We start from the raw sequence: 13,147 nt of genomic DNA on the forward strand, positions 1-13,147 counted from the left end.
TGGCGGGGCTCGCCAGCCTGAACAGCAAAGCGCCGATGCCGGCCAGTCACTGAACTTCCGTGTAAATAGTGGCCATCAAAGACAGCAAAGTGCCGATGCCGCCCAGTTACTGAACTTCCATGTAAATACTGGCCATCAAAGACAGCAAAATACCTATGCCGGCCAGTTACTGGAACCTCCATAGAAAGACTGGCCAGCAAAGACAGCAAAAACCCGATGCCGGCCAGTCACTGTAACTTCTTCGGCGGAACTGGCCAGTGAGCAAGACGAAACCCCGACGCCGGCTGTGGCCGGTAGCTCACCGGCGCCAATGGCCGGGCGCCGCCATCCTGTTACCGGGACCGGCCGGCGTAGTCCCGATACCGGCCGACGCGGTGTGCTACCTGGGTAGGACGAAGGAAACGCTGCTTGAGTTATTTTCGGTTTTACACAAAAAAAGGAAAAAACCTAAAGTTTAAATAAAACCAAATTTTTGTTATTTTTCTGCATTATTCTTGTATTGACATTCTTATTGTCGCTAATATAATAACAACATGCTTCGTTTCGTCCTAAAAAAGAAAAAAAAGACTCTTGAAGACTGCGCAAGACCATCGCTATTGCAATCAGTTTTCGTTGGGCTGCCGTTGAACGGCTGTTGGAGTTGCAGTATGGTGCCTGGAGTGCGTCTCTGACTGGTGTGTTTAGCGTCCTATTCCGCCCATACATCAAAAGGGGTACCCAAGTGGCAACAAATGACGTCACAGAAGCCGGAGTGTCATGCTGTTGCCTGTCGCGATCCTGGCGGTTGGCCGTAGAAATGCTGGCGAAAAGCACGAGCGAAGGCGAGTGTCGCTGTCGTCACGGCGTCCCAGGCGTCCCAACTTCCGGCTGCTGCAGCTTCCGTGGACTGTCACAGTATAGAGCGACCTACAGCAGAACAGGCGTCTGCCATATATAAAACACCTGTTGGGACGCCGCCAGGATCGCAACCGGCGACAGCATGACACTTCTATGACGTCATCAGGCGGAAATCGAAGAACCACTTTTTTGGGCGCGGTAAACACACCCGTCGGAGACGCGTTCCAGGTACCATAGTTGCAGTGGCTTCAGAAATCTGCTTTCTTTTCACGGTTTAGCCGTTTTAGCGGATATTTTAGATATCGTCCTTACGAAGACCGTGTTCAAGAATAGCAAGCGATGACCGAGGTCTGGGAGACGCTGCGTCTTCGCCAACGCCCGTAAGTTCAGAACCGCTCATGCACGACTCGTGGAACGCCGGTGAGCAAGTTTCTTTTGTTTCTGCGAAGTGGGCTGCTGTTTGAAACTTTGTCGCATACCGCGTGTTTGCTAAGCTATTCTTGATTCTAACTATGCTTCTGCCCTGTGTTATTTCATTATTTGAAAACAGCATATCTTCTTCAAAACCTGTGGCTCGCTCCTCAGTGTGAGAAAGATTGCCATGCGGCGGAACTGTGGGAATGCTCTGGGCGCCGTCCTCCGACGCTCCTTCGACGATGCTTTTGCGGAGCGTCCAAGTGGCAGTTCAAGCATTCAGTCGCCGTCCCAAAGTGTTAATCACAGGCCATGCTGGTTCTGACGTCTTGTCCCAACAGCCGCTCGCCACCGATTTGTCGCATAAAGTAGGGGCGAGAAAAACGTTACAAGAGGGAGCAGCATGATTTTTTTTTTCTTTTTGCCTAAGGTAAAGCCTGTGCCGCAGAGACGAGCGGTCTCTTCACGTTTGCCGAACCGGCACACTTTCCACGTTTACCATTGTGTGATGTAAAGAAAGAAAAGAAAAAGAGTTTAGATGTCAAGAAGCAATGGTGATGGTGCAGACTAGCTGGCGTAAATTGAGCATAGTTGTGAACTCGAGACTGGGGAAATGGACAAGGGACAAACACGTCCGTGTCGTTCTGTGTTTGCCCCTTGTCCGTATTCCCAGCCTCGGGTTTCCAACTATGCTCAGTTAGATGTCACGTTTCTTAGTGGTGGCGAAATCTCTTACAAAAAGGAGAGCAGCTAGAAAAAGCAAAAACATGAAGAAAGGTAGAAAAAAATGTAGTCCAACCTGCATATTCCAACCAATCCGTCCGGTCATTCTTTCTGTCAAAGAATAATAGCCAATAATAATAAATAAATAAATGCCAACTGTTAATTGGTTATAAATTCGTAATTGATGCGGTACAGCCCTACCCTACTGTACTCTTTTTATGATATCAGGTAATGTTTAAATATACTGGACAGTTCATACTAACCATTTATGTCCGACCAATTATATTGAATCTTTTCTCTAAGAGCTCGAAGTTATATAAAAACGTACTCTTCATAAAATAAGCCGAATCACTCAATATACAATAGCATGTGACTTTTATGTATGTTCTCAGAAAAAGAAACTTGTATGTTCTCAGCAAAAAAAGGATGCATTGAAAAAGCGCAAATCATTTCGTTTCCTCTCTGTTAGAGCTCCTTTCAGGTACACACAAAATGTGAGTGTCTACGTCTAAAAGAGTGGAATGGACTTTTCCGGCAGGCTGGAAGGCCTGACTCAGTTTCGCTAGCAGCTTGAAACTTATGGGAACCTGGAGAACTGCACCACAAGAGCGAGAATGACACCCACCTTGCGCTTCCTCAACGATGGCACCATGAGGAAGGGGGAGCTGCTCTAAAGTGAATGCGATGGCAGGTGGATCGTTCCAGTGAACCCCTCCACAGATGATGCCAAGCAGACATTTATAAAAATATGTATGATTAAAAACATAGAGTGCGAAGGGCACGGGCAAGAAAAAGGAGATCAACACAGCGCTCTGTTGTGTTGGTATCCGCTGTTGCCATATTCTTCATGATTTATTTTTCATGATTGGCTAACAACTGGTTCAATCATCAGCACTATAGTGCTGATGACTGTACTAGTTGGTAGCCAATAGTAGCATACTTTTATTGACTATAGTCAATAAAAGTATGCTGCTATTTATTAGTATGCATTAACACTGTGCTTGCAGTTGGATCCTACAGTCATTCATTAGGGAGTTTTAGAATAAAGTATGCAATTTTGGCGCACGCTAGCGCTAAATTTAGCGCTTGTATTAGCGCACGCGACGCAAAAGAGTTTTAGAATAGCGTTTCTCCGCCGTGACGCAAAAGCTCAAGCAGCTCGCGCTTGCAAGGCCACCATGATACAGTCGCAATTTTTATTTCACACACGAAATGCTGTAACTTTAGAAAAAAAAACTAGTTTTTTGGTTCAGAGTACCATTTTAGAATTGTTTAAACATGAGAATGCGACGCGAGCGGTTGACAAGTCGTGTCCGCTTGCGTCGCCTCGGCAAGAGAGGTCTCGCGTACTGACCTTCGCACATCGTACCTTCGCCGAGAAATGTTCGCGCGTCGCAAGCATCAAGTTGCCGGGGGTCGTTGCCAAACCACGTACAATGTCGTCCCGCATTGAAAATCGCAGTCGCGAGGATGCCGCCGACGTCGCACTCACGACGCCGCCAAAGCAGCCGCCGACATAATCCTGGAAGCCGCCATTTTTTTACTGTGCTCGTCTTGGCTTTAGCCAACTTCTCATCACGAATCCTCCTTGGAGAAGCGCAAAGACTCTGTGCGTACGCACGCTATTTCCGAGAAATAGCGCACGCTACAATTGCGCATGCAAAGCGCAAAACCTGGTTTGCGTTCAGAGCATGCGCAGTGGCGACGACGCTATTCTTTGCGTACGCAAAGCTTTAGCGTGCGCTATTCTAAAACTCCCTAGCAATGAACAAAATTAAAACCGAGGGTGCAAGCTAGCTATACAGGCTAAACACGAATATTTTATTCAAGACGGGTTCTCTGAAAGATGCCATAAACACAGCTGATTTTTAATGGACAAAAAATGAATAGGCGACCCAAAAGAGGAAACATATGGGAAGACATGAAGTCACACTTTACAATATCTCTTCTGCTTATCACCACTTTACGAAGGAAATTTCTTCCTGGACCTTACAGCGTTATACTGTTCACAACCCCTAACATACCCGAAAACAGTAAACGCCAAGAAGCAACCCACTAACATCTGGGTAAATCTGATTAAACAAACAACAGGGAATGCCCTTGAGCCTTCAACCTAGGAAATACAAATATATCATGCAAAACATCAAGATTTCAAAAACAGACGGGCATCACACCTGTTTCCAATGAAAAATATAGGCCAAGAAACTTCTTCCACTCGATGGCAAAACACAGGGAAGGCATTTCTAGGTTTCATCATTGTTATTGATTCTTTCAGTATACACCTGTGGTCATTCTTGTTACTCAAAATTATTTCAGTAGTGTTTTATAAGGCGAGACAATTATTACATTAGATCGCGTGTTATGACACAGTTGAATACAGGTCATTATTTTTCTGCTACATGAATACTAAGATCAATCGGTCCTTAATGCAGGGTTTTGTCGCATGAAGTGTTCTATGAGTCGAGCGAGAATTTCTAGCGGTTCTTGGGACATCTTATGCTGTAGGCTTATGTATCACTGGCTTTTTTCAGTTACTTGTGGTATATGGAAAGCTGTATTAAATTGATTTCAATTCCCAGCTGCACCACGCGGGTAGACACACCGTCAGAGACCGCAAGCCGCTGTCTTCAATCCGCACAGAGTGTTCTGTGAGGTGAGCAATCATTTCTGGCTTCTGGCGGTCCTTGGTACATGCCGTGCTGGGGGTTGTAATACTGGCCTTGTCTTTGTTACTTTGTGGTATATGGCAAGCTGCATTAACTTTCTTGTAGGTGTCAGCTGCACCAAGCGGGTAGACCCACCGTCAAAGACCGCAAGCCGCTCTCTTCAAGCTGCACATAATGCTCTATGAGGTGAGCAATCATTTCTGGCGGTCTTTGGTACATGCTGTGCTGGGGGTTTATGTAAAACTGGCCTTGTCCAGTTTGATCCAGCTTTACTAAAGGAAAAAGTGGACCTGTGTAGTTGGATGGTGCAGGGCGGCATGCACATGCGAACGAAATTGATATATATTTTTTTATACATATATACAAAACTTTCTATTTTAATTTAAAAAAAAAAAAACAAACAAAAAAAAACGGCGTGAGTGTTTTTTGGATGCCGCCTTTACTGTGTGTTCGTGGGGCTCGGAGGGCATTACATAAGGGGAAAACCTTTCGCAGCATGTTATTCAAAACTAATTAACCAAAATTGTGATAATATTTTAATAATGGTTTTGTAGGATATGTTTCAATTCTAGTTTTAAAGACAGTGAATATTGAAGACTAACCCAATTCACACAGTTTGCGAATGGCCACAATTTCGAGATATTAAATGCTAAAAATCTGCCTTTTCGTCACCCAATTCAAAAATATTGCGCTCAGAATGCCTCAGGATGTCGTGCGGACGTGGTTGCTTCGGACAGACCTTCACTATCCTGGAAGTATGACGCCGATGCTTCCACCAAGGACACACTGTCGAGATAGGGACGACGTACCCGGTACGACTATGTCACTCTTCTACCCACCATTAACGACACGAATTCTTGAGCTCAAGCTGAGCGCGGTTTTTGCATCCGACATTAAAAACGCAAAAGTTGGACAATGAATACCTCGAAGCCGCTTGGCTTTTCGTGAATAGTTTAAAGCGGAATAGCCTTTAATATTGACTGACATTTAACACTGCAGTTGCAACTTGGTCCATAAAGTCATTAATTACAAAGATAACAGATGTTGGTCAATTAGTCAACATACTGTGACAATTATCCCCTTTGCTAATGTCCGCGAGTTCCACGCACATGCAGTAAAGAAGGCATCAACGTAATTCTCATGGCAATCTAAAAAAAAAAAAAAAATTATGTTAGCTTTCAAATAGAGTGCTCTGTAGGCATGTAAAACGACTTGTAGAATATAATCATGCACATAATTGTTACAATGGTTTGCTTTTCACCCAATTAAATATTGCATTTTTTATTGCAACCTTTAAAGGGACACTGACAGGGTGTTTATGCTCGCCGAGGTTGTTAGTTGCACGTGACATATGAGGGCTCAACTACCCAGAACAGAATTTGCGGCTCGAAATTCGGTTTCTTTCCGCCCGAAAACCGCCGATCAAGAATTGGCCGGTTCGAGTCTCGCTCACTCTCTTTTTCGCGGTCACGGGCCGTTTTCTAAGGTATCGATGCGACCACCAAATTTAATCAAAGTCGTTGGTCACTGAAGGCACACACTCAATATTAAAAATAGAAAAAAACATGAAACCCATTTTTTGTGGCTTCTAAAAAGCTGTAAATACGTTGATTGAAAAAAAAAAAAGTTCCACAGACAACCGGAAGCATTCTGTGCGTTCGTCGTTTCGCGTATCGTGGGACTCGCGGGGACGGCGATGGCAGCGGACGACGGGCGTGGGACCTCTATTTCGGAACTGTCGTTCGCGGTACCGGCGAATTCTGTCTACCGTTAAAAGAGAAATTTGGGACTGATCAAAAGAATTGGTATTCATCCCGTACGACACGCCCGGCCACCAAGCCGATTTGCACGAAGACGTCGCCGAGCCGTCGCTCCCTTCCCGTGGCTGAAGACATCGCTCGCGCAAACGTCAAGCACGACGTGTCTACTTCGAGTTGAATATGCACGCGTACGATTTCTTTACTAGGTGCGAATGTCCCCAAAGCGTGGTGCTTCCCGACTTCGACCCGGGAGTGCTTTTGCTAGAGAAAACTCGACAGCAAACTTTCAAACTTACAGTTTACCGGCTGATTTATTACTAAGGAAAGAGATCCACCAGTAACGAGATGCCCCAGTAGCTCAATGGGAAAGATGTCCACTTCACACGCCGTAGGACCGGGTTCGATCCCCCGTGAATTTTTTTTTTGCAAACAATTTCCGATGTTTACATATCTTTTTTCTTTTTTTTTTACAATCATCACTGAAGAAACAAACAAAAAAATAACAAACAAATGTTGTGGACGATACTTCGCTGAATTAAACGGTATGGGATTTCCGTTTTGACACCTGCGAACTCAATGTAATCACTTTCCACAAAATGCAAGGAGCATATAAATCAGGTAGCGTCCGCTTTCCGAGGTGCCCGTAAATGTTCTACAGGAATTGCAGCCAGCCATTGGTCCCGATACCGTTGATCTTTCGACAATGCCACTTTTTTTCGGATGCAGGACATGTGAGCCAGCTCTTCACGCAACATCTTGGGTTTATTCTTTTCGGAGCCGATCATGAAAATTCACCACGGGCACTCACTACTCATCTCCAACTCCTCAATGTACAAAACAACTCATCTTGGAGTACATAACAACGAGCGGAACAAACATAACTGCAAAAGAATCTCACGGCAAGCAGTTCCCGCACGCCGCATCGCACGCCGCAAGTCGTGTCGTCAGGTGTCGTCTGCTACCGGAGAGGAGAAAAAAAAACAAAAAAACGCACGGTCGGGTGTAGCCACGTGACTTCCGCCAGTCACTCTCTTCTCTCCACTTCTCTGACCGCCGTCGGGTTTCGGTTTCGGTTTCGAGCAGTTGCGTCTTTTGGCTTTATTAAAGAAATACGCTACTCTGTTGCAAAATATTAATTGGGTAGTCCTCCGACACCATAATGAAGCGCCTGGCAAAAAATAAAAACATTTTTTTGGGGGGTGTCAGTGTCCCTTTAAAACATCAGCAAACCATCCAGTTTGGTACTGAAAATGTATTCTATTTGGCAATAAATCAAGAGACTACCACTTCGTTCGCCATAGGCTTCATACCTAAAATAATAGGCATGTGCGATTCATAAATTTTGGTTTTAAAGTGGATAATGATTTTAGCTTATTAACTTTTTAGTTGAGTATCACATAGTTTCTGCACCTCACTCTATGCCCGCTAATTCTGCATCCGTTTACATCAAGTCATCCAGCAGCCGCAGGTTACCTTTAGGGCCACCAAGATCGCTCTTCTCTTGACGCAGACAGCTCATTTTATATTTTTCAGAACACTTTTGTCTGTCACACATTCGAGGGGTGCAGCGAGGTGCAAACTCAACAATATCTCATAGATAGCTGTAGAAACGTATTATCACGAGCACCTTTTTATGTGCAGTCTCCCCCCCCCCTCTCCCCTCCCCCCCCCCCCCCCCCCCCCCACCCTTCACCATTGAAAACCACAACCGTTAACCTCGCCACGCTCGACGCGCTGCGTACTGGAGTTTCGCTGCTCCGGTTGGTGTTCGGACGGGGGAGCTCATATGGCAAGCGACTGGACATAAAATGAAGCTCGTGAAAGTTAATTTCTACAGCTACACGCGAGACATTATGTTTGCTGTTTTCTGTAACCTTCATCTTGGGGTTTTTTAGTGTAGAGGAGGAGGCAAAAAAATCAATATTGGCCAAGGCACAAATATTAGTATGTACACCTGCAGGCGATATGAGGGTGAACGCCCGACCATCGCCCGGTCTGTGCTATCAGCGCCATGACGCGGCTGCCGTGGCGGCTCGGTTTCCTATCGCACGCTTCACCGAGAGTGATAGCGGGTTCGTTTCACGGCACTCGTGCCCACGCGCGCCCACTCGCAGCGTGGAGCGGGTTCGTTTCAGCCGGCACTCCACGAGTGTTTGTACTCTCCGAGTCCGTTTCAGCGCCGACATCCCACGCGTGCATGCACCCGCTGCACCGAGAAAATCGGGAGTGCGCCAAAATGCAATCCCGTCATGCCTAGCTCCGGTGAGGCCGGCGAGGAGCGGGAGCAGACGACGAAAGTTGGTGTGCTACGATGTGTCGCGGAACCGTAAGGAAAAAGAAAAGAGATTTTCAGGTAGAAATCGCGTCCCGCGGGCTACGGACTCAAATGCGAGCTTGATTTGTGAGCGTCTGCTACTTCATGAAGGAAGCAATTGACAAGCCGTGCTTTATTTGCAGGTTTTAAGTCGTTCTGCTGCCGTACAGACGCTGAAATATACCAGTGGGTAAAGAAATTCTCAGAACAAGCGGATCATCGGACCCCTAGATGTTTATCACCATCCGTGTGCGGGTGAAAAATTGAACATTTGTGGACAAAACTCCCCCAGCAGAAACCTGTGACTGCCTAATAAGCATTAGAGAAAGCTAAACATAGTGACTTTAAGCAAGAAGTGGTCAACATCATCATGTTTAAAATATACCTACATCAGCTAGCTTGCTCCGTCGTATTTTGTTCGAGAAAGCTCTCGTCCTCAACGCCCTCACCAAGGCTAATACCTTATCCACCTGTACTGACGATAGAAATCGAAAGTCCCACGGAAAGATTTGCAGGATATTCCAACAGACTAGTTTTAAGCAGTACCCTTTCACTGGTTTACGCATAATACCATGCTCAAACGGATCAAGCTTCTGCTCCGACAGCATCATCAGTTTTCTTCAGCGTAAGTGGTAACAAAGAGATCGCAACCAGCTGCTTTGTAGACAGCGGGTTGCTGAAATTTACGCCGTCTGTAACTATCTCTACGAGAACCGAGTTGCTTAAAGTCATCACAAATATAAACTACAGGTTGCAGCGACCAACGTTTGTAGATAAACGTTGGTAGCGACTACATTCTCGCATTCCCACCCATCACTCCGAACAGAAAGGTGTTAGTTTCGGTTTCGGGTTGGTACCGCTTCTACGAAATAGATGGCGGCAACATCAGTCTTCTGCACTTGGTGCATTTGGCGTGTTCGTTTGTGCCCAGTTCTCCGTGCAACACTCTGCGAGTGCGATGCATTCTGGGAGACAAATCGAACGGTGCCAGTGCGTGTGAAACGAACTCGCTATAAGTGCCTGGATCGAGCGCTGTTCTCAGCTCTAGCTGCTACTCCCTGCTGAAAGCGTGGAAGTGGGTTTCAATTTCGGCATCGCTTTTTGTGGTCGGCGTGCCCACGTCATTGCCGGAAAATGATTTGCACATTGCACGTGAACTAGAGCGGACGTTGTTTGGCATAGTTTATACGTCACTCCACCGCTTTCTTTATTCATGACCGATCGCTAATAACTGAAACTAGTGTCAAATGGGCTGTGATTCAACAATAAAATATTGCCACCCGCAGGACCGAGCAAGCAACGCTCAGTCACGGGCTTCTAGACGATTGGCGTTCATTCTCGCACCAGGCGCAACTTTCCCCCTGCTTTCTTCTCGAACGTGCCAGGCCATCCTCGCCCCGAGCGCGCGACGCTCGAACTTTCTTTGCCGAACTTTCGAGATAGTGACGCACTGTAGATAAGCTGCTGCCTGCGACCTTGTCGAGTCAGTCTCGTTCTCTGTTACGCCGCCGAATCGCCGCCTGCTTTTCTGCTGCCTCGACGCTCTCTCTTTACTTATTTTGTTTTGCACTAGTTCGCCTATTAAACCTTAATTTTTCAGTTCACCGGTCGTCTTCAAGCGCTTCGGCAGAAATTCCGCCTCGAGTTCCAAGGGATGAGCGCGTCCAGATCGTTTTCCTTGCCTCAGGAAGGACTTTCATGGCGGGAAATATCGGGCAGAGTTGGAAGACCGTCAAAGCCGTCCAAAGGATTATTGCAGCATTTCGGGATGACGATGGACGCCTGGACGCTGCCCCCCACCGTCGCCGTCCCCGCGCAACAACAGCATCAGAGGACCGTCACATCCTCGAGGCAGCCTTGGGCGACTTTTTCCGCGCTGCCAGGGATATCAGGGACGCACTGGAACTCGAGATCAGCGACACTACTGTTCAGACACGCCTTTACGATGCTGGCCTACACAGCCGTGTAGCTTGCCAGTCGCCGCTGCTGACGAAAGGCGCAGCTGCGGCTTGACTTCGCCCATTCTCTTCAGAATTGGACTGTGGAGGAGTGGTCCCACGTCATCTTCAGCGACGAGTCTACGTTCTGCACCCAGTTAGACCAGCAGAGGCGAGTTTGGAGGCCTGATAACTTCCGGTAAGCTTTATCAGACCTTTAAGCTAATAGACTGTATAGATTTATTTTTCTCCGTGCACCGTACAAGGCCATTAGTGACCAAGTCTTCCTGAGAAATCATCAGTGGCCAGCTATAAGCTTCCCGCCCGCCCGCTAGAGCCTGAAAACTACAAACAAATAATAGCCTTACCTGAAATAATGATAGCCAAGTTCAGCGGTGACAAAAAGAGACAACAACGCTTTCAATGCCTTGCAGATACGACCCTCATTTTATCCAGGAAGTGGCCGCCAGTGGTCGTAGGTGCGTGAATGTTTGAGGTGCCATATCCCGCAAAGGACTTGGCCCCATCTTCAGGATCGACGGGCGCCTGACGTCGGAAGTTCACTAGAACATAATTGACCACGTTTTGCTCCCCTGCGTCTTAGATGGGCCCTTTCCGGATGGGGACTTTTGGTTTCAACACGACCCGAGTCCCATCCACACCTCCCGTTCCACCAAGACGCTTCTTGCTGAACGGGAGCTGCCATGGCCTCCCAAAGGCGGTGACGTCAATATCATCGAAAACGTCTGGGGAATCAAAAAGTCGAAACTGGCCCCTCAAGATCTTCACAGAGCATCTCCAAAGGAACTCTGGGAAGCCGTCCAACGAGACTGGAACGACTTGCGCAACAACGACGACCTGGTGCTCCACCTCTACGGAAGTCTGCCGCACAGGATTTAGTCTTAATTAACAGAGAGGGAAACTTCTTAAAATACTAAGGACCCACTCAAATCCGACAAAGATTGTCAGACGTCAAACCGGAACTGTCAAGAATAAAGAAAAAAGAGGACGTGGTTCCTGCCTCATGTTTTGCCTAACCGGAAGTCCGAATCCCGTTAAAAAATGGTTATTGAGAGCTGCCCTATGTTTAATGACGTTCGCGATCGACGTGTGCTCCTGTGACATAAGCGCACGTGCTTTAAAATCAATTAAACAATCTTCGCGCCATGGTAGCCCTCATTATGCAGTAACGCGAATCATATATCGCAAATCATATATAATTAATTGGGGGGGGGGCTTGCATGCACGTTCCAACAGAGCAATAACTTCTAACAAATTATTTTGGCGTGCACTGCAAAGTGTTCAGCATCGAAAAAAAGATTAATAATGATGCCGTCTTTGTAATGTGGCTAATATAACATCGCCACATCTGCGACGCGATTGCTTACACATCCCACAAATTAAACAAAATCGTGTTCTTCTTTTCAAGAAGCGAAAGGTAAAAGTTACTTTTTTATTTGCTCTGCAGCCTTCCGGGTTAGCACATATCGAAACAAAAAAACTACTGAATCGCATTGTCTACCGATAGCGTCTGAAAGGCTCCTTCCCCAATCCTCGCGCTTTCTGCGGGGAGTAGAGCAGAGCTGAGAACAGCGTTCGATCCAGGCACTTACTCCAGGCGAAACGCGCGATAAGAAAGCGAGCCGCCACGTTAGCCGCGTCATGGCGCTGATAGCACGGAGCGGTCCACGGCCCGGCGTTCACCTTCATATCGCCTACTGGTGTACCGTTATGGTCAGTCGGCAGCCGTACAGGGTTCATAATGCAGGGTTGCGAGGGGAGAACGGTGCGTCCGTGTCAGATATTCGCGACTTCAAATAACTATAGGTAGCGCCACTCATTTTCCAAAATGGCGGTTATAGTGAGGGCCGGAGTTGCGTGCCGCTGTTGAGCCCGCCTAGTGTGCTGGCTTCACTGAGCGACACAAATTATTTCTGGCAATACCAGGAAGCTAAAATGTTAGGAGCGCAGGTCACCTCTTTACCCTAAAAACAAGAACGGAGTTTAGCGTATTATGGTACGCAAGGATGCGTGTTTTAATTCTGGAGCGAAACGACAACTGACCTCCTTTTTGGATTTAATTTCTCGATATAGGTTTGAATTTCGGATTCTTTCATAACTCAAGATGTGCCTCACATCGTAATTAGTTAGTTTAAGAAGTTGTTCTCGGAAACTTTATTTTGTGACATACATGTTCGAACCAGGCTGATATTTGTAGCTGTTCAAAAAATCGGTGCTGGTATTTGTGCTATCTCGCTGCCTTTTCTCGCTCACATAATTGGCATGGGAAATGATGAACTGCGCGACTTTAAAGTTTTTTTTTTGTGTATTTAGATGATTAACTGGCTTAACAGCACACGTATAAGAGAATAATTCCAATTTTTACAATATGTCCACAAAACGTATCAATTAATAAACGCTGTTCTCACTCGGATTCCGTCTTTGCCGAGTTGCAACCCAAAGACGGAATCCGAGTCAGACAGCTGAAGTGTGTGT

The sequence above is a fragment of the Ixodes scapularis genome, unplaced genomic scaffold (assembly GCF_016920785.2).
Source record: "Ixodes scapularis isolate PalLabHiFi unplaced genomic scaffold, ASM1692078v2 PGA_scaffold1__304_contigs__length_218370807, whole genome shotgun sequence".
Taxonomy (NCBI): Eukaryota; Metazoa; Arthropoda; class Arachnida; order Ixodida; family Ixodidae; genus Ixodes; species Ixodes scapularis.